The sequence below is a fragment of the Ranitomeya imitator genome, chromosome 3, assembly GCF_032444005.1.
Source record: "Ranitomeya imitator isolate aRanImi1 chromosome 3, aRanImi1.pri, whole genome shotgun sequence".
In the NCBI taxonomy this organism is placed as follows: Eukaryota; Metazoa; Chordata; class Amphibia; order Anura; family Dendrobatidae; genus Ranitomeya; species Ranitomeya imitator.
This window is the reverse complement of record NC_091284.1, coordinates 16,448,802-16,466,526: the sequence shown is the minus strand read 5'-3', so window position 1 is coordinate 16,466,526 and position 17,725 is coordinate 16,448,802. Positions and strand designations below refer to the sequence as shown.

General features: G+C 47.4%; 1 protein-coding gene across 12 annotated transcripts in view; it reads left to right on the top strand.

Moving 5' to 3' along the window:
- ZBTB20 (zinc finger and BTB domain containing 20) overlaps window positions 1-17,725 on the top strand; it is a 1,044,548-nt gene that overhangs the window by 826,493 nt on the left and 200,330 nt on the right. For all 12 annotated transcript variants that reach the window (XM_069760558.1, XM_069760556.1, XM_069760557.1 and 9 more), the window contains one exon: window positions 15,618-15,737. The gene's annotated coding sequence lies outside the window, so the exon portion shown is untranslated. The remainder of the gene's footprint in view (window positions 1-15,617; window positions 15,738-17,725) is intronic.

The following is a 17,725-nucleotide window of genomic DNA, read 5'->3' as shown; positions in this document are numbered from 1 at the left end:
CCAGAGCTGCACTCACTATTCTGCTGGTGCAGTCACTGTGTACATACATTACTGATCCTGAGTTACATCCTGTATTATACTCCAGAGCTGCACTCACTATTCTGCTGATGCAGTCACTGTGTACATACATTACGTTACTGATCCTGAGTTACATCCTGTATTATACCCCAGAGCTGCACTCACTATTCTGCTGGTGCAGTCACTGTGTACATACATTACATTACTGATCCTGAGTTACCTCCTGCATTATACTCCAGAGCTGCACTCACTATTCTGCTGGTGCAGTCACTGTGTACATACATTACATTACTGATCTTGAGTTACCTCCTGCATTATACTCCAGAGCTGCACTCACTATTCTGCTGGTGCAGTCACTGTGTACATACATTACTGATCCTCAGTTACATCCTGTATTATACTCCAGAGCTGCACTCACTATTCTGCTGGTGCAGTCACTGTGTACATACATTACATTACTGATCCTGGGTTATATCCTGTATTATACTCCAGAGCTGTACTCACTATTCTGCTGGTGCAGTCACTGTGTACATACATTACATTACTGATCCTGAGTTACATCCTGTATTATACCCCAGAGCTGCACCCACTATTCTGCTGGTGCAGTCACTGTGTACATACATTACATTACTGATCCGGAGTTACCTCCTGTATTATACCCCAGAGCTGCACTCACTATTCTGCTGGTGCAGTCACTGTGTACATACATTACATTACTGATCCTGAGTTACATCCTGTATTATACTCCAGAGCTGCACTCACTATCCTGCTGGTGCAGTCACTGTGTACATACATTACATTACTGATCCTGAGTTACATCCTGTATTATACTCCAGAGCTGTACTCACTATTCTGCTGGTGCAGTCACTGTGTACATACATTACATTACTGATCCTGGGTTATATCCTGTATTATACTCCAGAGCTGCACTTACAATTCTGCTGGTGGAGTCATAAACACTATATACAGTAATCTATAAGAGGTTTCTCCTGTGATTACCTTCTGTTATCTGAGTGTCACTCACTAGTGATTGATATGTTGCATGATGCTGGTCGCGCCCACGGCTTCCGCTCGCCCATGTGGCGTTCTTGCTGTAGCCCTCTGAGTGTCTCCTACGGTAAACTATCCTGATCACTGACTCCTCGCTGTGGATGAGTCATTTTACCGTCACCAGAGGGAAGGGAATCTCCTTTGTCATTTTGGCAGCAGCGTCTATAGTGAACCTGTGGACACCTGCAGTGTGAACGCCGCTGATGATCTCTCTGTGTGCACTGTTGTAGCAATGGCTATTTACAGATGATACCTTGGCTCATGTTATTAAGTTACCGGAGTCCATAAAGTTCCCGGGGTGATGCCTGCAATTTTCCTAATTTCTGATCTTATCCCAATAGAGCATTAGATATACAGTTGTGTGAAAAAGCGTTTGCCCCCTTCCTGATTTCCTATTCTTTTGCATGTTTGTTACACTTAAATGTTTCAGATCACCAAACAAATGTAAATATTACACAAAGATAACAATAATAATAACACAAGTAATCACAAATGCAGTTTATAAATGAAGGTCACTATTATTAAGGGGAAAAGAAATTTAAACCTACAGGGCCTTGTGTGAAAAAGTTATTACCCCCCTTAAACCATAAATTAACTGTGGTTTATCACATCTTTGGGAAGTTGAGTTCAAATTCCCCAGCCGCACCTGATTACTGCCATACCTGTTCTCAATCAAAAAATCACTTAAATAGGACATGCCTGACAAAGTGAAGTAGACCATAAGATGTTCGAAAGCTATACATCATGCCACGATCCACAGACATTCTGGAACAAATGAGAAACAAAGTCATTGAGATCTATCAGTCTTGAAAAGGTTATAAAGCCATTTCTCAAGCTTTGGAACTCCAGTGAACCTCAGTGAGAGCCATTGTCCACAAATGACGAAATGGCAACAGCATCCAAAGAACTGCAGGCCTCACTTGCCTCCGTTAATGTCAGTGTTCATAACTCCACCATAAAAAAAGAGACTGGGCAAAAATGGCCTGCATGGCAGAGTTAGAATACGAAAACCACTTCTGAGCAATAAGAACTTAAAAGCTCATTTCAGTTTTGGCAGAAAACATCTTAATGATCACCAAGACTATTGGGAGAATACTCTGTGGAGTGACGAGATAAAAGTTGAACTTTTTGGAAGGTGTATGTCCCATTACATCTGGCGTAGAAGTAACAGCATTTCAGAAAAGGAACATCATACCAACAGTAAAATATGGTGGTGGTAATGTGATGGTCTGAGGCTGTTTTGCTGCTTCAGGACCAGGAAGACTTGTTGTGGTAAATGGAACTATGAATTCTGCAGTCTACCAAAAAATCCTGAAGGAGAACGTCCGGCCATCCGTTCGTGACCTCATGCTGAAGCGCACTTGGGTTATGCAGCAGGACAATGATCCAAAGCAACCAGCAGGTCCACCTCTGAATGGATTAAGAAAAACGAAATTAAGACTTTGGAGTGGCCTAGTCAAAGTTCTGACCTTAATCGGTTGAGGTGCTGTAACATGACCTTAAAAAGGCGGTTCATGCTCGGAAACCTCCAATGTGGCTGAATTACAACAATTCTGCACAGATGAGCGGCCAAAATTCCTCCAGAGCGTTGTAAAAGCCTCATTGCCAGTTATCACAAACGCTTGATTGCAATTGTTGCTGCTAAGGGTGGCCCAACCAGTTATTAGGTTTAGGGGCAATCACTTTATCACACTGGACCCTGTAGGTTTGGATTTCTTTTTCCCTTAATAATAAAGACCTTCATTTATAACCTACGTTGTGTGATTACTTGTCATCTTTGTCTAATGTTTACATTTGTTTGGTGTCTGAAACATTGAAGTGACAAACATGCGAAGTAAGAAATCACGAAGGGGGCCAACACTTTTTCACACAACTGTATTATTGCCTCTTAGGCTTCTTTCACACTAGCGTCGGGCCCGGCCCGTCGCAGTGCGTCGGGCCGAGGTTACCGACGCTAGCGTTGCCTCCGCCGCACAACGGGTGCAGCGGATGCTGCTTTTCAGCGCATCCGCTGCCCCATTGTGAGGTGCGGGGAGGTGGGGGAGGAGTTCCGGCCGCGCATGCGCGGTCGGAAAAGACGGTCCGTCGGCTGCAAAAAATGTTACATGGAACGTTTTTTGCGGCCGACGGTTGGCCAAAAAACGGCGCAACCGTCGCGCGACGGTTGCGACGTGTGGCAATCCGTCGCAATGCGTCGCGTAATGTTAGTCAATGGAGAAAAAACGCATCCTGCAAACACTTTTGCAGGATGCGTTTTTTCTGCAAAACGACGCATTGTGACGGATTGCAGTTAACGCTAGTGTGAAAGTAGCCTTACCCACCCATCTTGCCGTCTAGTCCTGGGTGATGGCCACCTCAGACCTTGCCTGTTGGTACTGTTGATGTCCTCCACCTTAGGTCAGCGGTGCGCTGACATCTTTGGAGGACCCTTGACCAAGCTTTGTGTGCTCGCCCCTTTACCATATCCACCCACATGAGGGATTTAGGATGTGTGTGATTCCTGGATCCACAGAGTGTCCCTACAACCAGACTTACACACTAGAGGACCGAGGCGGGTGACGGGTGACACAGCATAGTTGTGTTTGATCCGCTGTGGACGGATCTTGATGTTGGTCTACTGGGCCTCGATGGCCTGAAGAAGGAGAACTGAGACCTGAAAATGCTGGTGACACCCCAGGACAATATCAAGTCCGTTTGTCATCATAGACTTGCATGTGTAGCCTTTAACCCTTCCCATTCCTCGGAGCTCTAGCAATGCGGGAACTGCGTGCTATCGTCCATTGGATAACACCAGGCGTTCCCGCTCGTCGCGGTCATGAATCAGACGTTCTGCCATGTCTACACCAATGTAATATTGATTATGAGGCATGGGCTCGTCATTGTGGGACCTCTGAATCCCCCCCGTCTCCTGAGATTCCCGGAGCCCACCGGCCGCCCGGCCCTCCCTTGGCTCGTGTCTGTGCGGCATGTGATCCCTTTGCTTTGCGCTATGTGGACGCCGCATCCTCCGCCATCGGCTGCTGTGGAAACAATCTTTTTGATCATGTTTTCTTTTTTTTTTTTTATTCTCGTCTCACTGTTTCATGAAAATTCATTAATCGGTGACATTTAAACGCTGTGTCTGAGAGGTGTCTGCCACTGGGCCGGCTGCCCGCATCAATACTTTACTTACTTCTTGGCATCTTATCAATATTTCGGGGACCCCAGCAAGTACACATGGACTCCGCGCCCGTCAGTCGGCACACACCCGCCGCCGCTCCTTAACGAGCCAGAGCTAACGGATATTAAAGCGTCAGATCGTTTCACAGCTTCATAACACGTAGCTGAGCGTTTCTGCCTCTCCTCCTCCTCCTCCTCGTCCTCCTCCTCCCGCGCTCAGCTCTTGTTTATCTGATGTCATTCACAGAGCCATAAATATGGAACAGAGACGCCTTTATCAGACCTGCGGCGCAGGGTATCGTGGTGAAATCTGGTTATGTGTCTCCAGAAAAATAACAGATCAGTCCCTCCGCTCGCTACAAACCAGCAGCGCCATTTTCTTTATGTCGTACAATGACACCGAACTGGAAATGTGGAGCGGAGTGACAGAATCTGCGGGGGCACCAATATCACGGACTGATTTCATAGAGACCCTTTCTTTTACGCGTCCTTTTATAATAAGGCAAAAAAATGTACTTTTAGGGTGTGTTCACTTCTGCAACCAATGTTTTAACGCTCCAATGTTAAAAAAAACGTAACTTTGTAAAGTTCTGATTAGAAATATCATTCTGCTTTCTGTATGCAGTCCCCATGCAAAACCATGTGTCTCCCTGGTTACAGACTCAATGCTCGTGGGTTGTATGTTTCCATGCGTTCCTGCTCTACCCAGACAGATGAAAGGCTTCAAGGCGAGACAGACACGGTTTGTTTCACGTCTGCAGACACGCGAGCCCGGAACGCTACACAGAAAACAGATTTCTTTATTTTTTTCAATTAAGACTGTTTGCTACTTTGTTTTATTTTTATGGCATGAAAAAAAAATCTATAAATACTTAAATTCCATTAGAAAAGTTTTGGATATAAAAAATATTTTAGTCCAAGATTAAAGTTGTTCATGACGTGGAAAAAAGAGAATCCTCCTTAGCTGTGCGAAGGGATTCTTCTCAGTAAGAGAAATCGTAGAATTCTTTATTCAGCATTTTTAATCTTTCCAAGAAAAAGAAAAGAATAATAATCAGTAGGGAAGGAGTCCCACATCATAGTTGTTGACTATCAGTCAAGAGAACCCCCCAACTCCACTCAGCCTCGTACCCCCCACTCCACTCAGCCCCATACCCCCCAACTCCACTAAGCCCCGTACCCCCAACTTTACTCAGCCCCGTACCCCCCAACTCCACTCAGCCCCGTACCCCCCAACTCCACTCAGCCCCGTACCCCCCAACTCCACTAAGCCCCGTACCCCCAACTTTACTCAGCCCCGTACCCCCCAACTCCACTCAGCCCCATACCCCCCAACTCCACTAAGCCCCGTACCCCCCAACTCCACTCAGCCCCGTACCCCCCAACTCCACTCAGCCCCATACCCCCTAACTCCACTCAGCCATGTACCCCCCAACTCCACTCAGCCCCGTACTCCCCAACTCCACTCAGCCCCGTACCCCCAACTCCACTCAGCCCAGTACTCCCCAACTCCACTAAGCCCCGTACCCCCCAACTCCACTAAGCCCCGTACCCCCCAACTCCACTCAGCCCCGTACCCCCCAACTCCACTCAGCTCAGTACTCCCCAACTCCACTAAGCCCCGTACCCCCCAACTCCACTAAGCCCCGTACCCCCCAACTCCACTAAGCCCCGTACCCCCCAACTCCACTCAGCCCCGTACCCCCCAACTCCACTCAGCCCCGTACCCCCAACTCCTCAGCCCCGTACCCCCAACTCCACTCAGCCCAGTACTCCCCAACTCCACTAAGCCCCGTACCCCCCAACTCCACTAAGCCCCGTACCCCCCAACTCCACTCAGCCCCGTACCCCCCAACTCCACTCAGCCCAGTACTCCCCAACTCCACTAAGCCCTGTACCCCCCAACTCCACTCAGCCCCGTACCCCCCAACTCCACTAAGCCCCGTACCCCCCAACTCCACTCAGCCCCGTACCCCCAACTCCACTCAGCCCCGTACCCCCAACTCCACTCAGCCCCGTACTCCCCAACTCCACTCAGCCCCGTACTCCCCAACTCCACTAAGCCCCGTACCCCCAACTTTACTCAGCCCCGTACCCCCCAACTCCACTCAGCCCCATACCCCCCAACTCCACTAAGCCCCGTACCCCCCAACTCCACTCAGCCCCGTACCCCCCAACTCCACTCAGCCCCGTACCCCCTAACTCCACTCAGCCATGTACCCCCCAACTCCACTCAGCCCCGTACTCCCCAACTCCACTCAGCCCCGTACCCCCAACTCCACTCAGCCCAGTACTCCCCAACTCCACTAAGCCCCGTACCCCCCAACTCCACTAAGCCCCGTACCCCCCAACTCCACTCAGCCCCGTACCCCCCAACTCCACTCAGCTCAGTACTCCCCAACTCCACTAAGCCCTGTACCCCCCAACTCCACTAAGCCCCGTACCCCCCAACTCCACTAAGCCCCGTACCCCCCAACTCCACTCAGCCCCGTACCCCCAACTCCACTCAGCCCCGTACTCCCCAACTCCTCAGCCCCGTGCTCCCCAACTCCACTCAGCCCAGTACTCCCCAACTCCACTCAGCCCCGTACCCCCAACTCCACTCAGCCCAGTACTCCCCAACTCCACTCAGCCCCGTACCCCCAACTCCACTCAGCCCCGTACCCCCCAACTCCACTCAGCTCAGTACTCCCCAACTCCACTAAGCCCTGTACCCCCCAACTCCACTAAGCCCCGTACCCCCCAACTCCACTAAGCCCCGTACCCCCCAACTCCACTCAGCCCCGTACCCCCAACTCCACTCAGCCCCGTACTCCCCAACTCCACTCAGCCCAGTACTCCCCAACTCCACTAAGCCCCGTACCCCCCAACTCCACTAAGCCCCGTACCCCCCAACTCCACTCAGCCCCGTACCCCCCAACTCCACTCAGCCCAGTACTCCCCAACTCCACTAAGCCCTGTACCCCCCAACTCCACTCAGCCCCGTACCCCCCAACTCCACTAAGCCCCGTACCCCCCAACTCCACTCAGCCCCGTACCCCCAACTCCACTCAGCCCCGTACCCCCAACTCCACTCAGCCCCGTACTCCCCAACTCCACTCAGCCCCGTACTCCCCAACTCCACTAAGCCCCGTACCCCCAACTTTACTCAGCCCCGTACCCCCCAACTCCACTCAGCCCCATACCCCCCAACTCCACTAAGCCCCGTACCCCCCAACTCCACTCAGCCCCGTACCCCCCAACTCCACTCAGCCCCGTACCCCCTAACTCCACTCAGCCATGTACCCCCCAACTCCACTCAGCCCCGTACTCCCCAACTCCACTCAGCCCCGTACCCCCAACTCCACTCAGCCCAGTACTCCCCAACTCCACTAAGCCCCGTACCCCCCAACTCCACTAAGCCCCGTACCCCCCAACTCCACTCAGCCCCGTACCCCCCAACTCCACTCAGCTCAGTACTCCCCAACTCCACTAAGCCCTGTACCCCCCAACTCCACTAAGCCCCGTACCCCCCAACTCCACTAAGCCCCGTACCCCCCAACTCCACTCAGCCCCGTACCCCCAACTCCACTCAGCCCCGTACTCCCCAACTCCTCAGCCCCGTGCTCCCCAACTCCACTCAGCCCAGTACTCCCCAACTCCACTCAGCCCCGTACCCCCAACTCCACTCAGCCCCGTACCCCCAACTCCACTCAGCCCCGTACCCCCAACTCCACTCAGCCCCGTACCCCCAACTCCACTCAGCCCAGTACTCCCCAACTCCACTCAGCCCCGTACCCCCAACTCCACTCAGCCCCGTACCCCCAACTCCACTCAGCCCCGTACCCCCAACTCCACTCAGCCCCGTACCCCCAACTCCACTCAGCCCAGTACTCCCCAACTCCACTCAGCCCCGTACCCCCCAACTCCACTCAGCCCCGTACCCCCCAACTCCACTCAGCCCCGCAGAAATGCTAGCACAGGCTTCCAGTATCTGTTGTTTCAGATGCTGCACATCTCGTATCTTCACAGCATGGACAATTGCCTTCATATGACCCCAGCATCTGACACCGCGGACACTGGAAGCCTGTGCTAGCATTTCTTCTGCGGTGTTGCTATCAGTGCGTCAAGAGTGGGAGAAGAGGGCTGCATTGACAATCCAACACAATGGGCAGCACGTTGAACACATTTTATAAGTGGTCATAAACTTGTAAATAACTCGTGAAAGAATAAAGTTACGTTACAACCAAGCACACCATTGTTTTTCTTGTGAAATTCTCAATAAGTTTGATGTGTCACATGACCCTCTTCCCATTGGAAAAAATAAAGTTGGATCCAAAATGGCCGACTTCAATATGGCCGCCATGGTCACCACCCATCTTGAAAAGTTTTCCCTCCTCCCATATATTAATGTGCCACAAACAGGAAGCTGACATCACCAACTATTCCCACTTTATTTAGGTGTATCCGTATACATGGCCCACCCTGTACATCGCCCTCCGCTACCAGGCTACCTGTGGCTGAACATGGTATTTCTGTAGAATCCCTGATGATGATTATATGACCTTGGTATAACATAAACCAATGATGTGACCAGTTCATCTCCATGGGAGTGTAATATGGCTTCTCCATCCCTGAGTGCTTCTGGGTGAGAGGATCCATGGCTCCGATTATCTGTGATGGATGGCAGGAGATGTGGAATAATACTCTTCTGTCGGCATATTGTGACCACTTAGGGGACAGGTTACACTCCCTGCATCCATACCTACTAGGATACTACTTAACGTCGGGGCCACGGGAGCAGTCGTGGCCACTAATACCCCTGGAGTGTCCCTTTAATAGGATGTGACCCCTCTCGCCCGCGCTCAGTCTAATGTGCCGGGACACTGGGCTGCCGGGAGCGGGCGAGCAGTGTGAAGTGACCGCCTTGTGAATATTTCATGGCGTCTCCGCTCTCAGCCAGGCAATGATTGTCTGCAGATCTGCTTAATATTTCACAAGGATAATACAGATTCCGTGTTCCTGGCTGATCTTAGAATTAAGGGGGTTAAATGATGTCAGCCGTGCACAGCAGCAGCGTCATCTGTTTACATGTCCGACAGACATCGGCCCACCGCCCAGTGTTCATTATACGGTGATCTCTGCCCAGTACTGGGGGCAAGAAACCCCCCTGTGAAAGAGGATTGGTCACATGTGGGAAGAGGCGTCTGTGTATGTGATGTGTCCAGGTAACGTGTGCTGTATGTAATACCTGTATGTATGATGCATGTGTATGTGATGTGTGTCCAGGTAACATGCATGTAGATATGTGCTGTATGTAATACCTGTATGTATGATGCATGTGTATGTGATGTGTCCAGGTAACATGTATGTAGATATGTGCTGTATGTAATACCTGTATGTATGATGCATGTGTATGTGATGTGTGTCCAGGTAACATGCATGTAGATATGTGCTGTATGTAATACCTGTATGTATGATGCATGTGTATGTGATGTGTGTCCAGGTAACATGTATGTAGATATGTGCTGTATGTAATACCTGTATGTATGATGCATGTGTATGTGATGTGGGTCCAGGTAACATGTATGTAGATATGTGCTGTATGTAATACCTGTATGTATGATGCATGTGTATGTGATGTGTGTCCAGGTAACATGTATGTAGATATGTGCTGTATGTAATACCTGTATGTATGATGCATGTGTATGTGATGTGTGTCCAGGTAACATGTATGTAGATATGTGCTGTATGTAATACCTGTATGTATGATGCATGTGTACCTGTGTTTGATGTGTGTATGTATATTTGTGTGTCTTATGTATGTTTGTCTGTAGTATGTGATATGTATGTAATACGTGTATGTATGATGCATGTGTATGTTACATGTGTGTATTGTGTATGAGTGTCTTATGCATGTGTTTAAGTATGTATCTGTGTGTCTGTAGTATGTGTATGTATGTGTGTGTCCATATAACGTGTGTAATATGTGTATGTAAATTGTGTGTATGATGCATTTGTATGTTTGTATGTATGTACAGTATATATGTGTGTATGATCCATGTGTATATATGTATGTGTGTATGTATGACACATGTATATATGTGTGTGTATACAGTCATGGCCAAAAGTATTGACACCCCTGCAATTCTGTCAGATAATACTCAGTTTCTTCCTGACAATGATTGCAAACACAAATTCTTTGGTATTATTATCTTCATTTAATTTGTCTTAAATGAAAAAACACAAAAGAGAATGAAGCAAAAAGCAAAACATTGATCACTTCGCACAAAACTCAAAAAATGGGCCAGACAAAAGTATTGGCACCCTCAGCCTAATACTTGGTTGCACAACCTTTAGCCAAAATAACTGCGACCAACCGCTTCCGGTAACCATCAATGAGTTTCTTACAATGCTCTGCTGGAATTTTAGGCCATTCTTCTTTGGCAAACTGCTCCAGGTCCCTGATATTTGAAGAGTGCCTTCTTCAAACTGCCATTTTTAGATCTCTCCACAGGTGTTCTATGGGATTCAGGTCTGGACTCATTGCTGGCCACCTTAGAAGTCTCCAGTGCTTTCTCTCAAACCATTTTCTAGTGCTTTTTGAAGTGTGTTTTGGGTCATTGTCCTGCTGGAAGACCCATGACCTTTGAGGGAGACCCAGCTTTCTCACACTGGGCCCTACATTATGCTGCAAAATTTGTTGGTAGTCTTCAGACTTCATAATGCCATGCACACGGTCAAGCAGTCCAGTGCCAGAGGCAGCAAAGCAACAACAAAACATCAGGGAACCTCCGCCATGTTTGACTGTAGGGACCGTGTTCTTTTCTTTGAATGCCTCTTTTTTTTCTCTTGTAAACTCTATGTTGATGCCTTTGCCCAAAAAGCTCTACTTTTGTCTCATCTGACCAGAGAACATTCTTCCAAAACGGTTTAGGCTTTTTCAGGTAAGTTTTGGCAAACTCCAGCCTGGCTTTTTTATGTCTCGGGGTAAGAAGTGGGGTCTTCCTGGGTCTCCTACCATACAGTCCCTTTTCATTCAGACGCCGACGGATAGTACGGGTTGACATTGTTGTACCCTCGGACTGCAGGGCAGCTTGAACTTGTTTGGATGTTTGTCGAGGTTCTTTATCCAACATCCACACAATCTTGCGTTGAAATCTCTTGTCAATTTTTCTTTTCCGTCCACATCTAGGGAGGTTAGCCACAGTGCCATGGGCTTTACACTTCTTGATGACACTGCGCACGGTAGACACAGGAACATTCAGGTCTTTGGAGATTGACTTGTAGCCTTGAGATTGCTCATGCTTCCTCACAATTTGGTTTCTCAAGTCCTCAGACAGTTCTTTGGTCTTCTTTCTTTTCTCCATGCTCAATGTGGTCACACAAGGACACAGGACAGAGGTTGAGTCAACTTTAATCCATGTCAACTGGCTGCAAGTGTGATTTAGTGATTGCCAACACCTGTTAGGTGCACAGGTAAGTTACAGGTGCTGTTAATTACACAAATTAGAGAAGCAACACATGATTTTTCGAACAGTGCTAATACTTTTGTCCACCCCATTTTTTATGTTTGGTGTGGAATTATATCCAATTTGGCTTTAGGACAATTATTTTGTGTTTTTTCATTTAAGACAAATTAAATGAAGATAATAATACCAAAGAATTTGTGTTTGCAATCATTTTCAGGAAGAAACTGAGTATTATCTGACAGAATTGCAGGGGTGTCAATACTTTTGGCCATGACTGTATATGATGCATGTGTATGTATGTTTGATGTATCTGTATGTGTGTATGTATATATGTTTATATGTATATATGTGTCTTATGCATGTGTGTATATGTATCTGTGTGTCTGTGTGTATATGTGTGTGTCTTCACGTAACATGTGTATACAACATGAGTGTGTATGATGCATGTGTTTGTATGTTTCATGTATGTATATATATGTGTGCGTATATATGTGTGTTTATTATGCATGTACGTGTGTCCATAATATATGTACAGTGCCTACAAGTAGTATTCAACCCCCTGCAGATTTAGCAGGTTTAATAAGATGCAAATAAGTTAGAGCCTTCAAACTTCAAACAAGAGCAGGATTTATTAACAGATGCATAAATCTTACAAACCAAAAAGTTTTGTTGCTCAGTTAAATTTTTATAAATTTTAAACATAAAAGTGTGGGTCAATTATTATTCAACCCCTAGGTTTAATATTTTGTGGAATAACCTTTGTTTGCAATTACAGCTAATAATCGTCTTTTATAAGACCTGATCAGGCCGGCACAGGTCTCTGGAGTTATCTTGGCCCACTCCTCCATGCAGATCTTCTCCAAGTTATCTAGGTTCTTTGGGTGTCTCATGTGGACTTTAATCTTGAGCTCCTTCCACAAGTTATCAATTGGGTTAAGGTCAGGAGACTGACTAGGCCACTGTAACACCTTGATTTTTTGCCTCTTGAACCAGGCCTTGGTTTTCTTGGCTGTGTGCTTTGGGTCGTTGTCTTGTTGGAAGATGAAATGACGACCCATCTTAAGATCCTTGATGGAGGAGCGGAGGTTCTTGGCCAAAATCTCCAGGTAGGCCGTACTATCCATCTTCCCATGGATGCGGACCAGATGGCCAGGCCCCTTGGCTGAGAAACAGCCCCACAGCATGATGCTGCCACCACCATGGTATTCTTGGGGTCGTATGCAGTGCCATCCAGTCTCCAAACGTCACGTGTGTGGTTGGCACCAAAGATCTCGATCTTGGTCTCATCAGACCAGAGAACCTTGAACCAGTCAGTCTCAGAGTCCTCCAAGTGATCATGAGCAAACTGTAGACGAGCCTTGACATGACGCTTTGAAAGTAAAGGTACCTTACGGGCTCGTCTGGAACGGAGACCATTGCGGTGGAGTACGTTACTTATGGTATTGACTGAAACCAATGTCCCCACTGCCATGAGATCTTCCCGGAACTCCTTCCTTGTTGTCCTTGGGTTAGCCTTGACTCTTCGGACAAGCCTGGCCTCGGCACGGGAGGAAACTTTCAAAGGCTGTCCAGGCCGTAGAAGGCTAACCGTAGTTCCATAAGCCTTCCACTTCCGGATGATGCTCCCAACAGTGGAGACAGGTAGGCCCAACTCCTTGGAAAGGGATTTGTACCCCTTGCCAGCCTTGTGACCCTCCACGATCTTGTCTCTGATGGCCTTGGAATGCTCCTTTGTCTTTCCCATGTTGACCATGTATGAGTGCTGTTCACAAGTTTGGGGAGGGTCTTAAGTAGTCAGAAAAGGCTGGAAAAAGAGATAATTAATCCAAACATGTGAAGCTCATTGTTCTTTGTGCCTGAACTACTTCTTAATACTTTAGGGGAACCAAACAGAATTCTGGTGGGTTGAGGGGTTGAATAATAAATGACCCTCTGAAAAGACTTTTCACAATTTAAAAAAAAAATAAACAAAGAAATAACATTCTTTTTTAATGCAGTGCATTTCACACTTCCAGGCTGATCTACAGTCCAAATGTCACAATGCCAAGTTAATTCCAAATGTGTAAACCTGCTAAATCTGCAGGGAGTTGAATACTACTTGTAGGCACTGTATGTGATATGTAAGAAGTTTATGTGTGATGCATGTTTATGTATGATGCATGTGTGTGTATATATATATGTCTATTATGCATGTGCATGTATGTATGTATCTGTGTGTGTAAGATGTGTGTACAATAAGTGTATGTATGTTTGATATGTGTGTATGATGGGTATTTGTTTTGTATCTGTGATATTGATGTATTGAGTGTGTGTAACGTGTACAGACTCCGCTCACTGTCTGCGGTGTGTATGTATCATACATGTGTCTGTGAGGTGTATACAGTACAGACCAAAAGTTTGGACACACCTTCTCATTTAATGATTTTTCTGTATTTTCATGACTATGAAAATTGTACATTCACACTGAAGGCATCAGAACTATGAATTAACACATGTGGAATTATATACTTAACAAAAAAGTGTGAAACAACTGAAAATATGTCTTATATTCTAGGTTCTTCAAAGTAGCCACCTTTTGCTTTGATGACTGCTTTGCACACTCTTGGCATTCTCTTGATGAGCTTCAAGAGGTAGTCACCGGGAATGGTCTTCCAACAATCGTGAAGGAGTTCCTAGAGATGCTTAGCACTTGTTGGCCCTTTTGTCTTCACTCTGCGTCCAGCTCACCCCAAACCATCTCGATTGGGTTCAGGTCTGGTGACTGTGGAGGCCAGGTCATCTGGCGTAGCACCCATCACTCTCCTTCTTGGTCAAATAGCCCTTACACAGCCTGGAGGTGTGTTTAGGGTCATTGTCCTGTGGAAAAATAAATGATGGTCCAACTAAACGCAAACCGGATGGAATAGCATGCCTCTGCAAGGTGCTGTGGTAGCCATGCTGGTTCAGAATGCCTTCAATTTTGAATAAATCCCCAACAGTGTCACCAGCAAAGCCCCCCCACACCATCACACCTCCTCCTCCATGCTTCACGGTGGGAACCAGGCATGTAGAGTCCATCCGTTCACCTTTTCTGCGTCGCACAAAGACACGGTGGTTGGAACCAAAGATCTCAAATTTGGACTCATCAGACCAAAGCACAGATTTCCACTGATCTAATGTCCATTCCTTGTGTTCTTTAGCCCAAACAAGTCTCTTCTGCTTGTTGCCTGTCCTTAGCAGTGGTTTCCTAGCAGCTATTTTACCATGAAGGCCTGCTGCACAAAGTCTCCTCCTAACAGTTGTTGTAGAGATGTGTCTGCTGCTAGAACTCTGTGTGGCATTGACCTGGTCTCTAATCTGAGCTGCTGTTAACCTGCGATTTCTGAGGCTGGTGACTCGGATAAACTTATCCTCAGAAGCAGAGGTGACTCTTGGTCTTCCTTTCCTGGGGCGGTCCTCATGTGAGCCAATTTCTTGTAGCGCTTGATGGTTTTTTCCACTGCACTTGGGGACACTTTCAAAGTTTTCCCAATTTTTTGGACAGACTGGCCTTCTTTTCTTAAAGTAATGATGGCCACTCGTTTTTCTTTACTTTTCTTGCCATAATACAAATTCTAACAGTCTAGACTCCGCTCACTGTCTGCGGTGTGTATGTATCATACATGTGTCTGTGAGGTGTGTATGTGTAACGTGTACAGACTCCGCTCACTGTCCATGGTGTGGGGGTAGTGGATCATGTAGTGGATCTTGTATTGGATCTTGTATTGGATGGCGCCAGCACAGGTGATGTTACCGCTGTCTGCCTGGCACATATGTTCATTGTGGGGGTCCTGCTGATTAGAGTGTCAGCTCTGGGCGAGGGCCGACCTCTCCATTCTTGTTCTTTCGGATTCTTCTTACCCATGTAAACCCTACAGTCAGAGACATATTTCTTTATGTTTGTTCCTCTTCTCCCCATAGGTGACTGCTGGCTGAGACTAGCGGGATTCGGGGATATCGCCCATGTTTATGAGACCCCTCAGGAGAGCGGGAATGAGCAGCGGCCGTAGACCCAGACGCCCAGACCTGCCGCACTAAAAGGTATTGTTGAGTCTTGTCCTGCATATTTCCTGACATTGATTTGTGCTCCGATCACATCCAAAGCTGCATAAATAATGGTCCCGGCTGTCACCACAGTGCTGGTACACCTGACCCAGTGATGTGCCGCACTCCCCGCATTGTGGACAGACCCCACAATACATCCCAGCAGTGCACACACATGACCAGCAGGAGGCAGCAGTCACATAGGTGCCTAAGCCCAAGAGCTGACAGGTAACCAGCAGAATTGTGATTGCAGCTCTGGCTGTGACTGGTGTAGAAGCCGGTGTAAAGTTGCAAGCTGTAAAGTTCAGACTCCCTGATGCCAAGGGTGAATCTGGAAGCTCGGGGCCATGAATTATACACAATGCCCAACCATAGGAAGCAGAAAGTGACAGCAATAATTTATGCTGTGTAATGCCGGCTGCTCCTTAAAGGGCCCACGTCACTGTCACAACAATGGACTAATTAACCAAGTACTGAATCTAATGTGTGAGCCAGGAGCCAGCAAACCACTGGTGCAGCCCACAGGGGCCCAGGAGGTCAGGGGGCCACATCTGCCTCCAAAGAAGGTGGAATTGTGCATTATGATGAGATATTACCCTGCAAAGGGCCCATATACTGTTCATGACCTGGTGTGATCTGTCACCCAGATTTCCATAGACCCTGACTGGAATATGATGCTGCTTTACTGTTCACAGATACATTGTGATTTGTCTCCGCTGCTCTGTGTCAGTTTCTACTGCAGTTCTAGTATTTTTTTATGAACCAGGAGGCTCAGGATTATCAGTCTCTACACTGAAGAAGCCATTGGAGATAAGTAATGTAATGTACAGTTATGTGAGAAAGTGTCTGCCCTCTTCCTGGGTTCCTATTAATTTGTATGTTTGTCACACGTACATGTTTCAAATCACCAAAAAATGTCAAAATAATGTCAAGTAATCACAAAATGCAGTTTAGAAATGAAGGTCTTTATTATTAAGGGAAAAAGAAATCCAAACCTTCAGGGTCCTGTGTGATAAAGTGATTACCCTCCCCCCTTAAAACATCACATCTTTGGGAAGCTGAGTTCACATTGCTTAGCCACATGCAGGCCTGAATACTGCCATACCTGGTCTCAATCAAGAAATCACTTAAATAGGACCTGCTTGACAATGTGAAGTAGACCAAAATATCCTCAAAAGCTAGACATCATGCCGCTGCCGGCAGCGGAGGAGTTGGAGAAATTAGGTTCTCCACCTCCTCGGTAGTTGTTCTCCGATCCTGTCATGCGAGAGGATCGGAGCACAGTAGCAAGACACTGGGCTCTGGCTCGCAGCAGAGCTGGTTCTGAGGGTCATTACCATATTGTATCGGATGATATGCGCTAGTGTGACACCGGCCTTAGAGACACACACACTCAATAAATGAGTGGTGCAGCTTTTGGTGTTTTACCTCTGCAGAGTTCTGGATTCACAGCTACACTGCTCAGCACTGCTGTATAATGTCCTCCATGCTGTTTCTGCTGCTTTTCAACGCTTGCTACATAGAGACAAGAAAGTAAGAACCTGTCTCTTCTGTGTGCGCTAGGTATGGGAGATAGTACAGCAGCTAGTAACACTAGCTCAGAGACAACTGAGCTGGAGATCGATCCTGCTGAGTGGAAAACTGGAGAAAATGCAGAATACAAGACGTGTAATGTCTATGACTTGTTATTCCTCATGTGCAAACAGCGGCTTATCCTGACATATTGGAATATCCGTTTTTCCAGTGGTTCTTTTCTCATTAGTGGTGGCCGCCCCCGCTATGTGCTGACACCCAGCTTTCCCAGGAGCAGATATTAATAATGGTTCCTTCTAGCAGCGACAGACGAGGACGACGTGTATTTCCTGAGACTTTAATGCAATAAAGCCCTAATGGAATGTGCGGCGGCGGAATATCGAGTGTCCGAGGCTCCGATTGTTTACGTTTATTTTGGATCCACTGTCTGTGAATTCTTTGTCCTCAGAGGA